General features: G+C 36.3%; 1 protein-coding gene across 1 annotated transcript in view; it reads right to left on the bottom strand.

The window, feature by feature from the left end:
* Positions 1 to 23977, bottom strand: part of LOC106130272 (protein GDAP2 homolog) — a 79647-nt gene extending 55670 nt beyond the window's left edge. The window contains exon 1 of the mRNA XM_060945716.1: positions 23803 to 23977. The gene's annotated coding sequence lies outside the window, so the exon portion shown is untranslated. The remainder of the gene's footprint in view (positions 1 to 23802) is intronic.
* Between the last annotated feature and the right edge of the window lie 1272 nt (positions 23978 to 25249).

Here is a 25249-nt window from a genome sequence, read left to right as displayed (position 1 = left end):
GCTCATTAATTTCGTCAGGTCTAACTAGATATTATGTCTGCAGTAAAATCTATACCTATATAGTAGATATTATGTTCACTCATCGGCCTACGCGAGAGCTTTAGTGAGAGAGGCCCTCAGCCCAACGGCGCGGAGAAATTGACCTACATATCGTCATAACACGATACGGGGAGTGATTGATTGGTGGAATTAATTGAACGAAAACACAGGTAGTTGGATATCATTCAATTTAGAGTCGTTCACTACGAACGAAGAAATCGCGTTCATTTTTTAAACAATTTTCTTTTAATTTTACCTGAATTAGACTCGCGTTCCGAAGTATTGGATATATATTTTTTTATTGTTAATATTTTTTTAAGTAAATATACAAAGAAAGTGTGAATGGCACTGTTGAAGTTGGAAGGCCTAGACGAACGTACCTTGATCAAATCGGAGACGTTCTAGCGAAAGCGAAAGGTCTGGTCAAGAGTACCTACCCGAAATCGACGAGACCTACATGAAGAGAGTTATGAATGTGGATGAAGCGAAAGAAGTATGCAGGGATCGTGGCAAGTGGAAAGATGTGGCCTCTGCCTACCTCTTCGGGAAATAGACGTGATTAATGTATGTATGTATGTAATATTTTTTAACATTTTTATATTTTTGACTATACTTTTGATAGATTCCACATGCCTCCTTTTCATCAAATTCAGACCAATGATTATTTACATACAAGCTCGTCGTTATAGGGTAGGTACTCTTGACCAGACCTTTCACCAGAACGTCCCCGATTCAGTCAGAATACAATATAACAATCTCATTTATATATAATCTAGCTGTGCCCGCAACTTCGTCCGCGTGAAATAGTTATACATATAATTATTTTGGGCATCATTGAAGCCCTAATTTTTTCATATTTTCCATTATTTCTTTACTCCTTATATTTGCAGCGTGATGTTATATAAAGCCTACCGCCTAAAGCCTTCCGCGATAAATGGTACCAGCCAGCCTACCAACCAGTAGTTCCTGAGATTAAACTAGATGACAGAACAAATAAATTACTCTTCAGCAGTATAGATATATATTATGAATGATGTTAGTAGGTATTTCATCAAACCAGTGCATAAAACATGAGCAATAAAGTGTGAAATACGTAGATTGCCTGTTATGTAGGGCATTCTCCTATGACGTCATCGGATGCACTATCCCCGTCCCTTGCATTCGAATGCGTAGAATGAGACAGAGAATTCATTGAGAATATACCATTTTGATGGAACAAAGACAAAAGGAGGCGTTGTCAATTCGCATAGATTATAGAATCCATACATAAAATAATATTGTAACTGATCGATATCTGTATTTGAAAATATTGTTATATGTATTTATTATCTTAATTATATATAAAATTCTCGTGTCACAATGTTCGTTCCAGTACTCGTCCGAAACGGCTTGACCGATTCTCATGAAATTTTGTAAGCATTTTGAGTAGGTCTGAGAATCGGCCAACATCTATTTTTCATACACCTTAGTTATAAAGGTTGTTCACCCTTAACACTTTTTTTAACTAGAAATTACTTAAAAATTATTTCAAACTCAAACTTACTTCGAGGCTGACTCAATCTGTGTAATCTGTCCCTTATATATTTATTTATTGTCAAATAACGTTATGCAGGATTGTAAAACAAATAGAAGCAAAACATTACAGATTTTTAAAATTTGTATCTGTCTGTATATTTGTAACTGCATCACGCTAAAACTATTGCTCCGACTTAAATGTGGTTCTCAGATATGTTAGGCTTGGTCATACTGGTATACATAAAATTTCCTTCCCAAACCTCCAAGGGGAGATTACAGGGGATCTTTTTTGTATTGAAATTGTCTGAAAACAAGTCGCGGGAAACAGCTAGTTGGTACTATTTGCTTTACAAATACTCTTTCTTAACCTGTGTACACATTAATTAGTATTGTTACAGCTTTAAATCGGACACGGCGACTCGTGTAAAATGAGGAATCCCACAAAATTTAGGTTCTCGCGGGAATTTTCCACATAATAAAGGAACGTTCAGACCATATTATTTAAAATCTCGAGACTTAGCGGTTTAGGATTTGCGATGATTTGTCAGACAGTGTCTTAATTTATACATTTAAATAGAAAAACACATCTAATATTTAAAAGAACAATAATATGTAAAGAACACAAAGGATGTGGAACCACACCGTGTGGTTCCCGGCACAAATAGAAAAAAGAATAGGACCACTCCATCACTTTCCCGTGGCTGTCGTAAAAAGCGACTAAGGGATAGGCTAATAAACTTGGGATTCTACTTTTAGGTAATGGGCTAGCAACCTGTCACTATTTGAATCTCAATTCTATCATTTAGCCAAACAGCTGAACGTGGCCTTTCAGTCTTTTAAAGACTGTTGGCTCTGTCTACCCCGCAAGGGATATAGACGTGATTATATGTATGTATGTATGTAACACAAAGGAGAGCAAAATAATGATGATCATTTCAACAATCAGAACCTTAACCAGGCTAGTGCAACTCGCGCTTGGCCAGTTTTTAAACCGTTTTAGCCACAGACGCTAAGCCAGGCGAGATAAGAAATTTTACCTTTAACGAAATCTCGAATTTTTTATTACGTCTATTTGTTTGGTCATGAACAACAAAAAGTTTAAATATAACATTTAAAAATCGTAAGTACATAAATGTGCGTAAATTTGAAATCAACTGCATTAAAAAAAATCTAAATACTAACATACATATGTTCATAAACATTTGTTATACAATAAATGAAATGAAAAATTGTTTATTTATTTTAATTAAAACTTTATTGCACAAAAAAATGTACAAAGGGCGGACTTAATGCCGTTTGGCATTCTCTACCAGTCCACCAGAAGCATTGTTTAATAGAAATAATGAATTTTTTATATTTAATATATTATATAAAAAAAGAATAATGTAAGGCTATTACAATAGCTGAACAAAGGATAGACCAAAATAATTTACCGAACAAATACGCTTCTATTTAAGGCGGTTACATAAAAAGTAATCGCATAAAAAAAGCTTTTAAGAAAACGCCTAACAAGCCAACGGCAAGGTCACATCCGTGCCATGACAAAAATAAGGTCGCGTTAATAAAAAATAAATCTATAAAGGCTTACCTAATACTGTCATTATCTTTCGCACGCAATCACAATTTGACGATATACGTCTGCACTGTACGAAAACCGGATAGTGTGTGGCGTGACCTCGGGCGGAACACACCCCCGAGGTGACGTGGTGGGGAGGCCGGTGGGTGGGGATGAGGGCTGTGACGTCAGCGGTCGACGACCTCGGCAAAGTGGGTCACGAGATTTGGTCGATGTGCCAGGACTATCCTCCTGACCTGGTCCTTCGGTGTTAGGGTGAAATGTTGCGGTCATAACCGTTTGGTAAACGAGATAAGTTGATATTGGCAAGATAGGCTTGATGGCAGTACTCGGTTTGATGTAGGTTGTAGTGTCATTTCGGTGGAGGAGCATAGCTAAATGTAGCTTATTATTCAGGTAATGTTTAAGGGTATCTTAGAAACGGTTTTTGTTGGTGAGAACGCGCCTCAATCCTAAGCCAGCCATAACCTTATAAAATAGTAGATATAAAAAAAAACGGAATGATTATTTTTCGATCTTATATTATAGATTGTAGTAAAATAAAATTTATACCAATAAGAATAGTGCCTTATTCGTCGTTACCATTTCCCGCTCTTTATGTGGGGTCGGCGTAGTACCTATGTTGGTTTTTTCCAATTGGTATTTTAACGTAACTTAAATAGTACGTCACTAAAGGTCGCTAAGGAAAATCTAACGATATACCTCAATTATGAAAATCCATTCGACGGTTCAGGAGATATGAGTTGATAACAAGGTACGCACGAAAAACAAAACCCTTCCTTTGCAGTAGGATAAAAAAACACCATTGGAGAGTTTCATAACCCTCCGATTACAAAATCATCTTTTGAATCTAGCTATCTTTTAAATCCTATAATTAATAAATTGCATGTAAAGTTTATGAGCTAATTCAATGTTTATAAAGGTAAGTAGTTAATCTTATTGTTCTGGATAATGCTGTATATATTGTAAAAGTGACTTAAACTATAAAACGTTTTTAGTACGCAGATAATTCACTTTATCTGCGTTGGAGACGGGTATATGAGAGAGTATCTGAATTGATTTTTTTTTTAAATTTTTTAAGTATGTTTAACCCTTAACCGCCTACCATACGTCTCACAGATGCTGCTAACATAACAATTGTAAATATCTTTGCGCCTGAGTATTGTATCGACTCGTTCGTTCGTGTACCTTTTCCCCGCACCCCTCAGTACCGCACAACGGCACGTGGAGGTTAGACGTGCGCGCGTTTTGATCAGGTGAGAGTGTGGTGGTCTGAGAGACGTATAGTAGGAGGTTACGTACTTTTTTTTAAATTGTTTTTTTCTGCACCGTTTTAGTTATAATGGCTCTTAGTACAGCTTTAATTGAGCAATGGTTAGAAAAGGATCTGTCGGACGATGAATGCAGCGATGTTGAGCCCGTCGACATTCATCAAATGCTGGAAGAAAGTGGCGCGTCTGAATCCGAAAGCGAAACTGTAATACAAATAAATTCTCCATCGCAAAATGTCATTCCGCCAGTAAGTGACCAAGAGTTTTCATCTGATGATGATGTGCCCCTAGCGGAAGTTCGATCGAGACCCAGGAAGAAGAATTATTTTGGAAAAAATCGTTTTCGTTGGTCATCTGCCCCGCCGACTTTACGATCGCGGACTATGCAACGTAATATAGTTGAAGAAGGAGAAGGTGTAAAACAAAATTACCGCAATGTGCTGAATGGTTCGTCTTCTCCCTTGGATATTTGGCAGCAATTTTTCACCGACGAAATGCTTCAAAAAATTGTAAATCACACGAACGTGAAAATAAGAGAACTCAGGCCAAACTACAAAAAAGGTACTTGTGTTCAAGATTTGGATCTCATAGAGCTAAAAGCATTTATAGGTTTACTCTTTTATAGCGCAATTTTTAAAGAAAACCACGAAGATTATGCTTCCTGGTATAGTACTGATGGTACTGGGAGAGAGATATATCGCTGTGTCATGAGCAAAAACAGGTTAGAAATACTGTTAAAAGCATTACGTTTTAATGTGACCCGTGTAGAACGTCGAGAAACTGATGCATCTGCACCTATTGCTGAGCTCTTTCAATCATTTATGAATCGCTGTCAAGCTGTTTATGCAATAGGCACTTACGCTTGTATAGATGAGATGTTGGTAGCATTCCGTGGGAGATGCAAATTTAAAATATACATGCCGAAAAAACCAGCAAAATATGGCATAAAAATCCAATGCCTTACAGATGCTAGAACGGGGTATCTTCTCAATGCATACATATATTTAGGCAAAGATTCTGACGGTCTAAATTTATCACCAGAATTTCAGCGACTGAAGAAACCCACCCAAGCTGTAATGCGACTAATACCTTCAATCGAAAATTCCAAAAGAAATATTACCACAGACAATTGGTATACTTCTATTGAGTTACTTGAAGGTTTAAAGAAGTAACAGCTTACAGGTGTGGGAACTATGCGGAAAAATCAAAAAGAAATACCCCCACAATTCTTGCCATCTCGTCATCGTAAGGTTGATTCAGTGATTTTCGGCTTTACCAAAGATTTTACGATGTCATCATATGTGCCAAAACGAAATAAGGCAGTCATCACTGTATCAAGCATGCACCATTCTCCAGAAGTCGATGAAGCTACTAAGAAACCGGAGATGATTTTATTTTATAACCGAACCAAAATTGGAGTGGATCTGCTAGACCAAAGGTGCGCTAATTATTCCACAAGTCGTCGCACTCGTAGATGGCCACTGGCAATATTCTACAGATTACTTGACATTTCTGCTTCAAATTGCTATGTAGTATACCTGTCTGTGAAGCCACTTGGACAAAAGACTGAAAGCAGGTTGAAGTTTATGAAAAAACTGGCTGAACAGCTGACGAGGCCGCATATGGCACGTCGTGAAAGCAATGTGAAATAGCAACGTGATATACGTATCAGTATACAACGCATCCTTCATATCAACGAAACCCCACCAGGAGCTGTTCCAAGCACCAGCACTGGTGAGGAGCGATTGGCGGTTCGTAAAAACTGTTCCACATGCGATTATAAAAAAAAACGCCTAACACAATACATGTGTTTCGAATGCAAATCGCCAATTTGCCTCGAATGCTCTAACAAGATGTGTTTTCACTGCCGTGAAAAGCTGTAGGTTAAGTGCCTGCAATTTTGCCAAATTTATTATTATAATGATAATTGTTATTTTTTTTCAAGTTTCTTAATGTTTCAATTATATAAAAAATATAACAAAAAGTTCCTATTACTTTAAATATTTTTTTAGAACTCATTTCCTATAAGTGTTAGTAAGTAAGCTAAAAACAAGAGATTATACCATTTATCTTGAGTTATTAAAAAAATAATGTTGATTTTCATGTTACTCTTTTTATAAATAAAAAATACAATAACGTTCAAAACAGAATTTTAATTGAAATCTATACCATCCCTTAATGTATATAGACATAATTTCTTTTTCATATCTGGTATCCCAGAGACGTATGGTAGGTGTTTGTGTTACAATAATACATGGTAGGTAGTTAAGGGTTAATGCGGAAGACCAACAAATGACAAAAACGAGTTTTGAAAAAACCTTTTTATTTTAAATACGCACTGCACATTTTCGTTTCGCTCCCAACGCTATTTTGTTATTTTATTTCAAACTATATTGCACAAAAAAAAATTACAAAAGGCGGACTTAATGCCCTTTGGCATTCACTACCAGTCCCTATAATTTCTCCATCTTTTTTATATAATAAAAACGGGACAACCTTAAGATTATATCCTTTTAGAAAAAACCATAAATATATACATCGAAAACAAACAAAAAAATATAATATAATATAATATAATAATTTGAAATAAAATCTCATATTTAAATTAAGAGTGTATTGAATTAGGATTTAGATTCAAATATCGAAATGAGAACCTCCTTACGACATCAATGAAAAGTTATTATTATGTTAGTACAAATGATTTACGAGACTGTCGGCTCTACTCGTACGGGGAGATATATTATACATAGATGTAATATATGTTTGTTTGTTCAACAAATGAACAAGTATTTTATTAATGAAATATCGTAAAACGCCTCACAATTTTTATAATCTCAGTAAGAAAGGGCGATACAAAAATAAATTGAAGCGACAATCATAGAAATAAGCCAGTGGGTCGGTCGATAATACTATAATATTCATAAGTTTGCCTTTAGTTACACGTACTATAAAACATACTCGATATAAACAGAACCTACATACATATAATCACGTCTATATCCCTTGCGGGGTAGACAGAGCCAACAGTCTTGAAAAGACTGAAAGGCCTCGTTTAGCTGTTTGGCTTTATGATGGAATTGAGATTCAAAGAGTGACAGGTTGCTAGCCCATCGCCTAAAAGAAGAGTCCCAAGTTTATAAGCCCATCCTTTAGTCGCCTTTTGCGACATCTATGGGAACGAAATGGAGTGGTCCTATTCTTTTTTTTTTATTGGTGCCGGGAACCACACGGCACAAACAGAACCTGATTGAAGTTATAATTATTTATGAGTGATAAACATACATTTTAAACGTTTTTATCCCTTACGGGGTAGACATAGCCAGCAGTCTCGCAAAGATTTAATGATCACGTTTAGCTGTAAGGCTTGACGATGGAATTGAGATTCAAAGAGTGACAGGTTGGTAGCCCATCACCTTAAAGAAGAATCCCGAGTTTATTACCCTATCCCTTAGTCGTATTTTACGATATTCACGGGAAAGATACATTTTTGTAATATCTACAAGAAATGGAGAAGGAAAGTAGGCAAATATTTATAACTTTTATGGAAATGTGAAAAACGGGAATTTTTATTTAACCCGGGCGGAGCTGCAGGCGGAAGCTAGTGGCAGATAAAAGTTAACTTAGCGAACGCGGTGAAAACTTTAATAAATAATAATAAATATATACAGGACAAATTACGTGCCAAGATATGCCGTGTGGTTACCGGCACCATTACAAAAAATAATAGGACCACTCCATCTCTTTCCCATGGATGTCTTAAAAGGCGACTAAGGGATAGGCTTATAAACTTGGGATTCCTCTTTTAGACGATGGGCTAGCAACCTTTCACTATTTGAATCTCAATTCTATCATTAAGCCAAATAGCTGAACGTGGCCATTCAGTCTTTTCAAGACTGTTGGCTCTGTCTACCCCGCTAGGGATATAGACGTGACCATATGTATGTATGTATGTATGTGTAGGACAAATTACACAGATTGAGTTAGCCTCGAAGTAAGTTCGAGACTTGTGTTACGATATACCAACTCAACGATACTATATTTTATAATAAATACTTATATAGATAAACATCTAAAACCCAGGCCAATCAGAAAAAGTTCTTTTCTCACCATGTCCTGGCCGGGATTCGAACCTGGGACCTACGGTGTCACAGACAAGCGTACTACCGCTGCGCCACAGAGGCCGTGCGTGCGAACTCTGCGTGTAACGAACCGGATAGAAAAACAAAGGAATGAGTAATACCAAAAAAAAGTCGTATGGCCAACGACTTAACAAATTGACCATTAAAGAGGCCACAAATTTGGTACGATGTGCAAGCAATATCACTACATAGTATAAAACAAAGTCGCTATTTTAGTCTGTTTGTCTGTATGCTTAAATCTTTTAAATTACGCAACGGATTTTGATGCGGTTTTTTGTAACAGGTAGAGTGATTCAAGAGGAAGGTTTTTATGTATAATAACATTTATAATTTTGCACCCGTGAGAATCCGGGGCGGGTCGCTAGTTCAATATATTCGACTCAATTCCTAACTGAACTTGGTCCACGAGTCTCTTCAAGACTGTTGAGTTGACTCTATCTACTTCGTAAAGGATAAAAACGTGACATAAGAACGTGAGCAATTTACTATGAGTACTTATACGAATTTACATACATACATATGGTCACGTCTATATCCCTTGCGGGGTAGACAGAGCCAACAGTCTTGAAAAGACTGAATGGCCACGTTCAGCTATTTGGCTTAATGATAGAATTGAGATTCAAATAGTGACAGGTTGCTAGCCCATCGCCTAAAAAAGAATCCCAAGTTTGTAAGCCTATCCCTTAGTCGCCTTTTACGACATCCATGGGAACGAGACGGAGTGGTCCTATTCTTTTTTTTTTATTGGTGCCGGGAACCACACGGCACAGTACAAATTTGATTGAATATAACGCTCCTTTATGTCAACGACTTTACAAATTGTATGGAGAAGATAAAACGAAGTACGAACATACGCTACGGCCGGGAATAGCTACATCGTGAAACTCCATTATGAAGTCTGCATTAGCTTTTACGAGTACTTTATGTGCTTTTGTTCTGAATTATCTGAATAACAACGCTATTATTACGGATTTAATTTGACAGCGTACTTACTATAAAAGATAAGGTGACTGACTTCCGGAACGCACATTCGAAATCATATTGTTTAAAAAAAGATTATTTTTCCGTTTGTGACTATAAAATTGAACCAATTATGATGGAATTTAACATAAAAAAAAACTTCAGGGTAACAACAGGCGAATAAAATTTCAAAAAATTCTCGAGGACTTCAGTTTCAGGTGTAAATAAAATATTACTATAAAGATAAATGTATTGAATTATTGTTTGTTACGTATAATTAACATGAACTACTATTGGATACTAAATATTACGTTATTCGTTCCGATTTCTATCAGACTAACAATTATTCTAGAAAATATCGATTTTGATAAACTTTGAGGGAAAACATAGCATGGAAATCTTGAGGCAATTAGATGTTATGTAGCATTGACGCTTTGGAAGCAGCATTAAACTTATTTTTAAGTAATTTCTTTGACATCAACCAGTGTTGTGAAACCAAAAGATACAACAATTATTAAGTGATATGAAGTGTCCCATAATTTATACTAATATTATAAAGGTGAAGAGTTTGTTTGTTTGAACGCGCTAATCTCAAGAACTACTGGTTCGAATTGAAAAATTATTCTTGCGTTGAATAGACCATTTATCGAGGAAGGCTTTAGGCTATATAACATCACGCTGCAACTATTAGGAGCGAAGAAATAGTGGAAAAAAACGAGGCAAATCATTCATCCTTGAGGGCTTCAATGATGCCTGAAATAACTATTCCACGCGGACGAAGTCGCGGGCACAGGTAGTCTGTAATAATACCTAGTGTAGGTTTCGAGGTGAACAACAATCTCTTCGTACAATTTATGACAAAACTGCGCAAGATTAACGCTGTATAATTTGCATCAATGAATATAACTACTGCATATTATTATGATAAATTCATCTGTACGTAACTAAATATGTGCCGTGTGGATTCCGGCACGAAAAGAAAAATAGATTAAGATATATTTCCTATTGATGACGTAAAGGCGACAAAGGGATGCTTTTTAAACCATAATTCATTAAAAAAAACGTGATTTTTCCAAATGGACATTTGAAGATTGTTTACCTTTTATTTTAATGCCAAAAATATGGGTACGGTAGGTAGAGCAATAAATAAAAAATAAGTGAGTGATTAAATGAATAAATGTGAAAATTCCCAACAGATGGGTTTTACACGAATAAGCACCAATTTTAATAAAGACCGCAAATCCTCTTTGAGGTCGTTGACATTCCGATCAGCTGTTCAGGGGTCAATGACACCAGTGCATAGTTACCTGGGATCGCATGTATTGCATTGGTATCGTGACACGGTTGTAACATGATACCGCTAGACCTTTGTTGTGATCATGCAGTTGGTCTGAACTTAAAATCCATACTATAATAATAAATCTCTTTCCCTTGGATGTCGTGAAAATGGGAAAGGTGGACTAAGGGAAAGGTTCTTAGAACGAACTCCGTTTTTTTCACATTTTTCATTATTTATCACATGTACAGAACTAATCTCTTTGAAATATATATAAATTAAGTCTGGAGAAGAACATACACCTATAGTCCCGATAAAAAACAAAGTTAGCGTGGTATCTATTTGCGAAAATGTATTCTTTTGTAGGTGACGTAAAATACTAGCAGAGTTAGAATAGAATAGATTAATTTTCAAAATTGGATACAAGGTATCACTTATTGACGTCACATCACTTTAATCTAATTATAACTACTACCGCTTCCAAAGCGCATGTGTAGAAGGAGCGGCGGAACAAACTACACTGCAGCATTTTCATCGGACGTCAATATACAAATATAGATCTCTAAAACCTAAATCATAGACGAATGCACATTGTCTACATTAAAAAAAACATGAATGAATGTAGAACTAGTTGCGCAACAGTAATAGTTGCGATTAATGCCTAGTTAATTTTAAGGATAAGTGATGAACAATTTAACTTTTTACCTTATTGTTTAAACGACAAAGTCCAAGGTTTATTGCCGCGGATCATCCAATCGATTACCGGCAAATCCAATGATTAAATAGTAATTAGTGTTGTTCTTATTGTTTCGTAAAGGCGTCTCGTGGCCTATTTGTCGACCTTTATGCAATTACTAGCTGTGCCCGCGACTTCGTCCGCGTGGAATAGTTATTTTGGGAATCATATTTATTTTTGCAAACATCCTCCTCGGCTTTATCAAGGGGGGGGTCAGGCGGTCACGCGTATTAGAAAAAACGCTGGTTCGCCGTATTAAATGTTTCGCTGCAAATTGCTTATAACGACTATATCTCAAAACCTATTCGTCTGATTTATATACTGTAAATGGCAATTTTAGTCTACATGAAAAGCCGAAAGTAATAAACATATTTATTTGGATAAGGATTAATACTGAATTAAAGAAAATTGGTTTCAAAATAACTTATGTTTATAATCAAAAAATAATCTTAAAAAATGAACATAAAAGTGGTTATTGTAAGTAAACCTTAAGAGATAGATATATGCTCTCGCGGACTTTTTTGTGGCAAAAAATGAGTACTTCACATCTTTAGTACATTGTTTTACTATATCTTTGTTGGTTTGCGCAGCGTTCGCGTGGAAAGCTCGCAGATGGCCGACTCATTCAACTTTCACCTGCATTGTTGACGTTTCCCGTAGGAAATCCGGGATAAAATGTATCCTATAGCCTTCCTCGATAAATAGACTATCTAACAGTGAAAGAATTATTCAAATCGGTTCAGTAGTTTCTGAGATTAGCGCGTTTAAACAAACAAACAAACAAACAAAACAAACTCTTCAGCTTTATAATATTAGTATAGATTAATTAACAATTTTTTATTAAGATTCACCATAATTACATTCACATTAACAAACTAATTGAAATAAACTAAAACTAAATCAAAAAAGAAAAAGAAATAATAATTAATACTTAATCTAATAATAAGTATTCAATTCAGAAGTATCGCGTTAAAAAGAGTATTTTCTTTCTATTTACAAAAAAAATGAATCTCAAGTAATAATTTTCATTGACTTTGTATGTTTAAACATGATCCAATATTTGTTAAATTCCCCTGCTAAATTAAGCAAGGTACATAAAAGTATGCTTCAGGTACATTTTTTTTTGATATAGGTACAATTTAATTCCTGGGGTACACCCGTCATTTTGACTTTCATCTAAGATAACGAAGGTAAGACGGGAGTCGATTCGTGTTAAAACCTGACTAGACCCCTCAGAATCGTGGTCATAAGCGCTACTCAGGCCCCTCTGAAAAGGTGAGTATATAGCCGGTATTAACGCCAGGTAGAAGACGACTAAGACAGTGTCTGCTCTTTGAGTAATGACCGCTGAGTTAAAGCCATTTTGTATCACTTCTTATTGTCACACACACATACACATATAGTCTACTTGCGGGGTAGACAGAGCAGTCTTGAAAAGACTGAGTTGACGTTCAGCTGTTTAATGATAGAATTGAGATTCAAATAGTGACGGGTTGCTAGCCCATCGACTAAAAGAAAAATCCCATGTTTATAAGCCTATCATTAGTCGCCTTTTACGACATCCATGGAAGATGGGGTGGACCTATACTTTTGTTTCACTATTTGTTTCAATGTGCCGTGTGGTTCCCGGCTTAGTGCCGGTGCCGGTTATTGTCATCACATCTATATACGTTTATACCCTGTGTAAATTACCTATCAGTTGCGCAACAATTGATACTAAAACCGGTTATATTGACATTGAATGTCATTGTCTGAACAACTATTTGAATTTCTACACGGTAACATAAAAGATTAGAGGGGTTTTCCAAAGTATTTTGACATGTAAATAACATTCTCTTTTCTTTATTTTCATAATTACGGTGTACAGTCTAATATTGTTATGAATTTTAAAAATCACATAATAATTTTTATTCATTTTAGAATAGGACCACTTCATATCTTTCCAATGTATGTCGTAAAAGGCGACTTAGGGTAATAAGTTGTAGACGATGGGCTAGCAACCTATCAGTCTTTTCAGGACTGTTGGTTCGTCTACCCCGCAAGGGATACAGACGTGATAATTTGCATGTACGAATTGATTTAAAAGCAAACTACCTGCATATGACTCTTAAAAAGATACATACATACATAAATATCACGCCTCTTTCCCGGAGGGGTAGGCAGAGACTACCTCATTCCACTTGCCACAATCCCTGCATACTTCCTTCGCTTCATCCACATTGCAAGCTCGGCGGTTTCGGGTACATAAATAGATATATTCAACTAATGCAACATCAAGATAATAAAGCAAAGGTCAAGATCTGTCTATTATTAAATGGACGATGTATATTCAGACATGACCTTGATGCCAAATGACGTCACCGTGTGACTACAACAGCCTAATACAGGCACAGAAACATCAGTTTATACGTACAGTTAACAGCATATCAAGTCACCCGAAATTTATTTTTTATTTTATTTATATATTTATGTATGTACATCAATGAAAATAAGAATAAAACTTAAAATAATGAGAAATTCGGTACAAGAGCACTTTAGTTTACTGAGAATTTATTTCTATTACAACTTTAAATAAACAAATATTCATTCGTAAAATCATGTTTTTATTTATAACGGTTTATATTGAGCCAATAGAGTTGACATTCAGCTGTTTTGGATCAACATCTGAATTTTTATTGGTTTAAAAAAAATCCTACTTTCAGCATTTTTGTATTATTATTTTTTTAGGTATTTTTTATGTTTTGCTTTGTTTGTATTTTATATGTTAAGTGTTTATGTTATTTAGGATATGTTTTTAGATAAACACACCAAGTTTCAGTGTCCTAATGTAATGTGAAAATTTCACAATAAAAATCGCGTGAATAATTCATCGTTAACTAGTGGTCCCCTAATTTGTCCCCCAGGGGAACTACGGGGATTTTTTTTACCCGCAGTGCCACCATTTTCGTGGAGGTGACTTGATATGCGGTTGACTGTACCTGTAGTACAGAGTTTAACACTTTATGGTAAAATGAGTCACGTCTATAGTAAACGTGTTCGCAGCGAAAATATATATGGCGTAATATCATAATTGTTTGTAGCCGTGTGGTTCCCGGCATCAATACGCAAAAGAATGGGACCACTCCGTCTCTTTCCAATGGATGTCATAAAACGCGACTAAAGTATAGGCTTACGAAATTGGGATTCTTCTAGCAACATGCCACTATTTGAATCTCAATTCTATCATTAAGCCAAATAGCTGAACGTGGCCATTCAGGCTTTTCGGGTCTGTTGGCTCTGTCTACCCCGCAAGGCATATAGACGTGATCATATGTATGTATGTCATAATTGTTTGCTTAATACTAAGTTTAGCATCTGTTTTTGGGAAATTTTAACCGTTGTATTTAAAGAACTAATGGCCATAATAAGTTTTTGAAGAGATAAAGTATCTGAAGTATCCGTTTTATGCTGAGATATTAATCTTTCGTGATCAATATAAGACAAACAACGCACTATTTAAAAAATGCTAATAAACAAAAAAGTGGATTACAAATCACCGTTCAATTATCCTACATACATACATACATATAGTCACGTCTATATCCCTTGCGGGGTAGACAGAGCCAACAAAGAATTAAAAAGAATAAAAGTCCTCGTTCAGCTGTTTGGCTTAATGATAGAATTGAGATTCGAATATGTAGATACAGGTTGCTAGTCTATCGCCCAATAAAAGAACCCCAAATTTTATAAGCCTATCCCTCAGTCTCTCCAAGAATGTTGGTTCTATTACCCCGCAAAGGATAAAAACGTGATTATATGTATGTTGTTAAATCTGTTTGCCGTGTGGTTCCCGGCACCAATAAAAAAAGAATAGGACCACTCCATCTCGTTCCCATGGATGTCGTAAAAGGCGACTAAGGAATAGGCTTATAAACTTGAGATTCTTTTTTAGGCGATGGGCTAGCAACCTGTCACTATTTGAATCTCAATTCCATCATTAAGCCAAATAGCTGAACGTGGCCTATCGGTCTTTTCAAGACTGTTGGTTCTGTTACCCCGCAAAGGATAAAAACGTGATTATATATGTACCTATGTTGTTAAATCTTACGTCACCAGACGACTGTCATTCTCCTGATGCGGTTGAGCAACAGCAAATGTTTGCATCAACAATTATGACCACAGATATTGACAAGTATTCTAGTTTCTTGTGTTTTTCCTCATATTATTTTACCTGTTCAATACGAACATCGTGACTGAGCAATCAAGTTGCTTTAATTTTCTACAAAAGGATTATGGAAAGCCAGTGTCATCCTTATTGAAGACTAGCTGTGCCCGCGACTTCGTCCGCGTGGAATAGTTATTTTGGGCATCACTGAAGGCCTCAAAGATGAATAAATTTCCCCGGTTTTTTTTTCATATTTTTCATTATTTCTTTGCTCCTTATAGTTTCAGCGTGATGTTATATAGGCTAAAGCCTTCCTCGCTTCCTTCAACGCAAATTATTAATAATGGAAAATGTGATAAAGACGGGGAAAATTATTCATCCTTGAGGGCTTCAATGATGCCCCCAATAACTATTCCACGCGGACGAATTCGCGGGCATAGCTAGTTAACTAATAAAATAGGAATACGGAAAGAGTAAAATTAGAAACAGTATTGCCACTATAATACAAACTAAAACCTGACTGACCCTCACTGACGGAACTGTTACGCAAAACAAAATCCCTATTAATCCGATCTATGCTGTTGTCTGGCTTCGCTTCGGTCTAGGGAAGCCAGACTGATTTGTCATATCCAATTGCTTCTTAACTGTCCAATAGAAAAGCTAGGTCAAAAGTACCATAAACCGCCGAGCTTGCATGAAGGGAGTTATGAATGTGGATTAAGCGAAGGAAGTATGCAGAGATCGTGGCAAGTGGAAAGAAGTAGTCTCTGCCTACCCCTCCGAGAAAGAGGCGTGATTTTATGTATGAATGTATGTAGAAAACCTATTTTCAGATGCTATTTTTGGTGACATAATCATTTGCATACAAACATACTATATTGTGCCGTGTGATTCCCGGCACCAATACAAAAAAAGGATAGGACCACTCCATTTCTTTCCCATGGAGGTCGTAAAAGGCGACTAAGGGATAGGCCTACATACTTGTGATTCTTTTTTTAGGCGATGGGCTAGCAACCTGTCACTATTTGGATCTGAATTCCATCAGTAAGTCCAGCAGCTGAACATGGCCATTCAGTCTTTTCGGAACTATTGGCTCTGTCTACCTCGTAAGGGATATAGACGTGACTGTATGTATGTACAAACATACTATCTCCTGTAATATTCCTAGCGGGGTAGACAAAGCCAGCAGTCTTGAAAAGACTGGTAGGCCACGTTCAGCATTATGGCTTTATAATGGTATTGAGATTCAAATTGAGACAGGTTTCTAGCCAATCGCCTAAAAAAGGTTTATAAGCCTATCTCTTAATCGCCTTTTACAACATCCATGGGAAAGAGATGGAGTCATAATTATCTACCATATAAGTTTTATCTTTCTTATTATGTTTGCTGAGTTGGTCATCATTTCATTGTTTAAGCTAAATGATATCATCATTTTAAGTCATCTGATAGCAAATTTTTATTCGTGCGTCGGGCCGCCCATGACATATTTTCTTCAAGTTTAAAGCATCTTCAGAGTTTTTATTAACATTAAAAAGGCGAAAAAAGACGAAGGCCTCTGTGGCGCAGCGGTAGTGCGCTTGTCTGTGACACTGGAGGTCCCGGGTTCGAATCCCGGCCAGGGTATGATGAGAAACGAACTTTCTCTGATTGGCCTGGGTCCTGGATGTTTATCTAGGTATATAAGTATTTATTAAAAAGTATAGTACCGTTGAGTTAGTTTCTCGTAACACAAGTCTCGAACTTACTTCGAGGCTAACTCAATCTGTGTAATTTGTCCCGTATATATTTACTTTTTACTTACATGTCTTTAAAAGAGATGGCTGTCGCTTCGTGTAAATACCAGACTCACTCAATCAAGGATCATGGTCGTAAAGGTGTATACTCTCTCCAGAAAGTTGAGGATGTAACGCCAAGGGGAAGAAGAGAAAAGGCATGTCTTATGTGCTTTCCCATGAATTTCGTAAAAGGAGTCTAAGGGTGTCGTGTGGTTCCCGACACCAATACAAAAAAAGAATAGGACCTCTCCATCTCTTTCCCATGGATGTCGTAAAAGGCGACTAAGGGAAAGGCTTACAACCTTGGGATTCTTTTTTAAACGATGGGCTAGCAACCTGTCACTATTTGAATCTCAGTTCTATCATTAAGCTGAACGTGGTCATTCAGTCTTTTCAAGACTATTGGCTCTGTCTACCGCGCAAGGGATATACACGTGACCATATGTATGTATGAGACTAAGGGATAGGCTCATAAAATTGGGATTCTTATTTTGGGTGATGGGCTAGCAACCAGTCACTATTTGAATCTCAATTCTATCATTAAACCAAGTAGCTGAACGTGGCCTATCACAAACTGGTCTTGAATATACTTATCAAGATTGTTGGCTCTGACTTCACCTCAAAGGATATAGACGTGATTATATGTATGCACCGTATCTGAGCCGCAAAAATCTTTTTTTTTTATTCTTTAATATTAGAAAGGGGTTTTGTCACGCAGTGACTATGACAGGTAAAGTTCAAAAATTTTATAACCTAAAATGCATTTATAACGATCCCAATTACAGCTAGAATGCAGTAGCGACGAGGTCGCATAATGCAACAAAGAGTCTCTCGGACCGCTGAGCCAGCACTAATGAGATTAATTTGTTGCACCGCATATGCAGCTATTAATATGTAAATACCCACGTTAAGAGAGACAGTGTTTTTACCGGCATTAAAAAAAAAGAATAGGATCATTCCATCTCTTTCCCATCAAGGGAAGATGAGAAAAGACACGTCTTACGTGCTTAAGGCGAAAAACGAATGGGCTTATGAACTTGGGATTCTTTTTTTAGGCGATGAGCTGGCAACCTGTCACTATTTGAATCTCAATTCTATCATTAAGCCAACAGCTGAACGTGGCCTTTCAGTTTTTTTCAAGACTGTTGGCTCTGTCTACCCCGTAAGGGATATAGACGTGTCTATTATGTATGTATGTGAAGAGAGACCGTGTCGTTCCCGGCACTATAGAATAGAACCACGCCAAATCTTACCCATGGATGCCGTAAAAGGCGACTTAGGCTTAGCCACTTGGGATTCCTCTTGTAGGCAATGGGCTAGCAACCTGTCACTATTTGAATCTCAATTCAATGATTTAGCCATGCAGCTGAGTGTTGTTTTTCAGTGTTTCAAAACTGTTGGCTCGGTCTACACCGCAAGGGATATAGATGTGACTATATATATGAAAAACCATACATAAACATATTACATTTCTGTCTTTACATCTTTATATGCACCACGTTCCCTGGATACTTCTTTCGCTTCATCCACATTCATAACTCCCTTCACGCAAGCATCTGCACAATGGTTTATTTAGTTAAATACTTAATTACTAAGCATTGCTAGCGTTTAGTCTAACTTTGCGATGTGCTATCGGGCCAATTACTACATGTTATAGGCTGCCATCGGATCGATTGCAACTGTACTCGTTAATTACTTAGTAGCTGTGCCCGCGACTTCGTCCGCGTGGAATAATTATTTTGGTTATCATTGAAGCCCTCAAGGATTAATAATTTCACCCGTTTTTTTCACATTTTCCATTATTTCTTCGCTCCTTATAGTTGCAGCGTGATGTTATATAGCCTAAAGCCTTCCTCGATAAATAGTCTATTCAACACACAAAGAATTTTTTAATTCGAACCTATAGTTCCTGAGATGAGCGCGTTCAAACAAACTCTTCAGCTTTACATTATTAGTATAGATAGCTGGTGTCCGTGACATTGTCCGCGTGAATATCATCATATCAGACAAAGGGGTCAAGAAACCATTGCCAATTAGGAAGATCAGAAAATCGGAGAAATAAAGGCAAATTTTTAAACCGACTTCAAAAAATGGTGGAGGTTCTCAGTTCGACCGAATGATTATAAAGGGACCCCCTTTATAAAGACTCCTGGAATTACATATTGTCATATAGTTTCACATGATAGATCACAATTTCACGTATGATGTAAATGAGTTTATTTTTTTTTAATTAGTGTCTTTTAACTACCATAATGAATTAGATTAAGGTCATAAAACTTGTATGGTGATCCTAGAATTTATATAGTAACATAAAGTCATCCGTTCAGTTTTTCTTTTTTAGTTATTTTAATAGCAAATCCAGTTTTCGAATCCAGTTTGGATTTCATATGGTCAGACTCGTTTTGCGGTGGCCATTTTGGATTATTTCTTTTAGGTATGTGAAACTTAAAAAAACAATTTTTCCTACATTTGACATTCAATAACCTTTTTTCCACACTTCGGATCGATGTGGATAATTCACAAATTGTTCAAAATAGAGTCTCCAACATTCATGCCAATTTGCAGAAAGGTGTGAATGACTATGCCGTGTAGTTCCCGGCACCAATACAAAAAATAATAGGACCAACTCCATCTCTTTCCCATGGATGTCGTAAAACGCGACTAAGGGATAAGCTTACAAACTTGAGATTCTTTTTTTTAGGCGATGGGCTAGCAACCTGTCACTATTCGAATCTCAATTCTATCTTAAAGCCAAATAGCTGAACTTGGCCTATCAGTCCGCTCAAGACTGTTGGCTCTGTCTACCCCGCAAGGGATATAGACTTGATTATATGTATGTATTATTATAACATGCCTTTTTTCCGTGTTCATTATAAACAAGTTGCGTATTTAATGCATTCTTGAGGGTTCAACAGGAAACACGCAATAATGAAAGAGAAAGACACATAATTTTCGAACCCAGGGCCCTTTAAAGAGGCGAATTTGCATCATTGGATGTCATGTTATGATTACGTTCTGTGGCTCAGCGGTAGTACGCTTGTCTGCGACACCGGAGGTCCCGGGTTCGAATCCCGGTCGGGGCATGATAAGAAACCAACTTTCTCTAATTGGCTTGGGTCTTGGAATATTGATCTATAAAAGTTTTTATTATAAAATATAGTATCGTTGAGTTAGTATCTCGTAACACAAGTTTCGAACTAGTTTCTAGGCTAAGTCAATCTTTGTTATTCGTATATATTTATATATTCCATTTATACTAACTAATGCTCACGACGTCGTCTGCCTCTAATCTCTGTAGATTTTAACTTATTACATGTTATTCAAATGCCTTTGCTATAAAATTCCAAAGTTTATTAAAATTCTTTCAGTAATTTTTGCGTGCAAGATTAACACAAATTTAAGAAAAGTATAGATGTGTGTGTAAGTACAGTGTACACACATCTATACTTTTTTTTTAAATTTTCGATATTACAGTATTAGTAGTAGTTGACTGCATTTTAATCAGTGAATTAAATACACAGCGGCTTTGAATACGTTGGATTCCAATATTTATTTAAGGTAATATACCAGGTACTTATTTTATAGAAATTCACACGCGAGTGAAGCCTCGGACATTAGCTATTAATAAATCTTTGCTGCTGATAAACTCTCATATTGACCGTTCGAATGATAACAAGATAATTTATAACTAAACGAATAATAATGCTTATAGCCAGCACAGTTCTCATGATAACGGAACGTTTTTGCGGAGTTATCGTAAACACGATAATAGTAATCGTGACGACCTAAATAACAATGTTTTTTAAAAAAAATAAGAACAATATTTTCACTTTTTAATAGAATCACCTCATGTTTCACATGGATGCCGTAAGAGGCGACTAAGGGATAGACTTGTGATTCCTCTTGTGGGCTTGTAACCCGACATATTTCATTTATATTCATTTCGTATTTGAACCTCCATACTAAAATAGAAGCTTACAGCTGAACGTGGCCTTTCAGTATTTACAAGACAGTCGGCTCTGTCCATTCTGCAAGGGATATAGACGTGACTATATGTAAGCGTGTACGCATATCTGTGTTTGAACAAATAAATGATTTTATTTTAATACATACACATAATTAAAATTGTATGTGTCGTGTAAAGACAATAGGACCACTTCATCTTTTTCCCATGAATGTCGTAAGAGGAGGCCAAGAGATATGCTTTTAAACTTCTTCTTTTAGGCGATGGGCTAGCAACGTGTCACTATTTGAATCTGAATGAACTGATTGAACGTGGCCAGTCAATATTTCAAGATTGCTGCTGACTCTACTGCTACTGTCTACCCCGCAAGTGATATAGACGTGATTATATGAATGAATGAATTCAAAACATTATTGTCTTACGGCTTAGATAAGGTGTAAAGATTTTCGAATGTTCAGGCTGAAAAAATCATTTGTGAAACTAAATCCTAAACATCTATGACAGGTAGTGTTGCAATTAAGTTCCAACGTCCCCCACAACGTGTCAGTAACACGTAATGGGCATGACGCATGTCATGTCATGGTGTGCCTGTTGGTATGCGATACACGTTGGAGATTGTAACGGAAACTGGCCATGGTGGCATTGTAAACTTGGGATTCTTCTTTTAGGCGATGGGCTAGCATTTTGTCACAATTTCAATTGACCGTGTGGTTCACGGCACCAACATGTACCTAAATAAAAAATAATAGGACCACTCCATCTCTTTCCCATGGATGTCGTAAAAGGCGACTAGGGGATAGGCTTGTAAACTTGGGATTCTTGTTATGGGCGATGATGGGCTGGCAACCTGTCACTGTTTGTATCTCAATTCTATTACTAAGCTGGGCGTGGCCTGTCGGTCTTTCAAGACTGCTGGCTCTGTCTACCCCGCAATTTATATAGACGTAAATATATGAATGAATGAATGAGTATCAATTCCATCATGAAGCCTTACAGCTGAACGTGGCGTTTCAGTCTTCGAGACTGTTGGCTGTGTCTACCCTTAAGGTATATAGACGTGACTATATGTATATATGCATTAAGTATATTGGTTTCATTGGAGTGAATTTCTAGATAGTCATTAAAAAATATCAATTAGAAGTTGGAGTGTTAAAAACTTTGTAACATTTCCTCGTGTGCTACACTAATGAGTCATTTGAAAATTTTATCACGTATAAATTTTTTTAAAGACTTTAAATAACAGGTTCTCTTTATGAATGTATGATCCGTATGTGCGTTTGTTTATTTGTAGTTAGTTAGGAATTTTCTCGAAAACTAGGTACAGGCTTATAAACTTCGGATTCTTCTTTAAGGCGATGGGCTAGCAATCTGTCACTAGTTAAATCTCAATTCTATCACTAAGCGAAACAGCTGAACTGTAGGCTGTGTCTACCCCGCAATAGACGTGATTTTATAAATGTATGTATGTAGATAGGACTTTTGCTATTGCACAATTATTTTTAGAAAAGTTGCATGTTTGCTCGATTTATAAGTAGATATATTTACTTATAAATCGAGCGATTTGAGAGTTTTAGTAGCATCAAAATCTAAATCATGATTTTTAAAGTAAAACACAGTTTCATAATTTTTTACATTCGAAAAAATGTCTTTTTTTTTGGTATTTTGTAACAAATACATAATGTGTTATACCAAATGTAGATAAGTAACAGGTGTGTCGTATGGCATAACCATAATATCATGCCTTGAGAGTGGTAATTTACTTACATATGTCGTCTAGGAAGACATATATTTTTTTGAAAAGAATCACTGCAGTGAATCATCTACGCGAAACATAATAAATTATTCTTAATTTGCTAATGTAGTAGTCTTAACTTAAACATAGTTGCTTTAAGAGTGACTTCCTTCCTCCTAGCTTTAGTCCCGGTTGCATCCTCACCACTCTGGAGAGGAGGAGAAGGCTTACCCTGCCTTTGCCCATGGATCCTGGATTGGTAAGACAGATTTTACACGAAGCGACTCCCCTCTGACCTCCGCAACCTATGCAGATAAGCCTAACCTAACACATAGTTTAGGTTTCTTCGCATTTGCCCTCACCGTAAGAGCATCGATTACTATTCAAACTAATGTATGTAACTTCGAAAATAGTCATTGGTACATGGCTGAGGTGGAATTTGAACCTGTGCCTTTATACGCATCACGAATCTTAATGGGGCACCTTACCATTTCGACCACCGACGGTCCAAGTATCTTTAAGCGTAACGTTTCTCAATATATCTACTATACGCATTTGCCTTGAAAAAATGTACTTGAACTTCAAGGTCTAAACCAAGCGATGGTTCAACCAAGACAAACTTAGCAAAACAACACGCAAAAAATCGAGGTAAATAACTCAAAAAAAAAAACATACCGTCTGAGAAATCCAGGGTGACGAATTCACTGAACACCTCAAAAACAGAGACCACTATATCACTTGTCCACTTACACGTGGGCACAAAGGTTTATTGACACCGAACGATGTTGCCAACATTAAAAAAATAATTTGTAACACGTCCGTCGTACAGCGGTGTGGAATAATCACTGATGGACTGATGCTATCGCGTTTCCTATGTCGAGATGCAGGCTAACGGTGCCTTGTGAACGTATAAAAATAAACCTTATAACTTAGACAATACAATCTGTTTTGTTTCGTTTTAAAGTTTGCGTAGGCTTCAGTGCAGTTTCAAATCAAAGCCTACGCTATTGAACCGGTCTTAGTTATTTTAAGGATATAATTAAATGTAGGGTTTAGAGAGGGTCAGTGGACGAGTGGTTAAAGCACCTGTCGAATTGCTTGATGCTTAGGTTCAAATCCTGCTGCAGCGGTGGTGTACCGATAACCTTTCTATGAGTTATTTAGGTAGGTACATTAGTTATAAGTTAAATTGTTGACTAATGTCTGAGGGGAAAACATCAAACAAAAAAACATTAAAGTACCTATATTAAAAATCATATTGTTAGCCCCTCGGAAGGTTAGGTTTGACAGTATTAAAATACATACTTATAATAATTTATTTCGTGTTAAAGCTTTGAAAAATCCTTTTTTGCTTAGCGTCATAAGAATGTAATTGCATGAGATACAAAATAAACTACTTTTAATAACTTATCAGATTCAAATTCAAAATTATTATTCATTATTATGGGACATTTCAAATATCTCATAACAATTTTTCATAACTACATTATGTGACTAGGTAAATTGGAATGTAGGGAGTTGATAATGTATGTGAGTGTCATATATAAAAAAGAAAATATACTTAACTAACAAGATGATTAATAATTTTCAGTGAAAATACAACGATGATGTAATGAACAAAGGAACTATTTTGTTTCGTATCTAATCTTCGAAGAGATTTACATGATAATTTAAATGTGTATGTTTGTTTGCGTCGCAGACGCACGCAAATATTTTGTTCCCTTTATCTTTTGTCAGACGTCTGAACGGCAAAACTCCACTTTCCCATTGAAAAAATAATGGTGAAAACTTAGTTCTTCTTAATTATTCTTCTTGAAGAATTCCGAAATAAACACGATAGAAACGAGAGCGTAATAAATATGATTGGTGTAAAAATGAATTGAATGTCACTATTTGAATCTTATCATTTAGCTGAATGTGGCCTATCGGTCTTTTCGAGACTGTTGGCTCTGTCTACCCCGTTCATCACGTCTGTCTATTTATCACGTCTTTATACCTACCTTATAAAAAAGTGATTATATGACTGTAACATAAAAGATATGCATGTATAGAATGGTTCGGTCTTGGGAGGATGAATGACAAAGCATACATACAAACATACATAAAATCACGCCTCTTTCCC

This window comes from Amyelois transitella, chromosome 9, assembly GCF_032362555.1.
Source record: "Amyelois transitella isolate CPQ chromosome 9, ilAmyTran1.1, whole genome shotgun sequence".
NCBI classification, from domain to species: domain Eukaryota; kingdom Metazoa; phylum Arthropoda; class Insecta; order Lepidoptera; family Pyralidae; genus Amyelois; species Amyelois transitella.
This window is presented reverse-complemented; position numbering and strand designations above follow the sequence as displayed.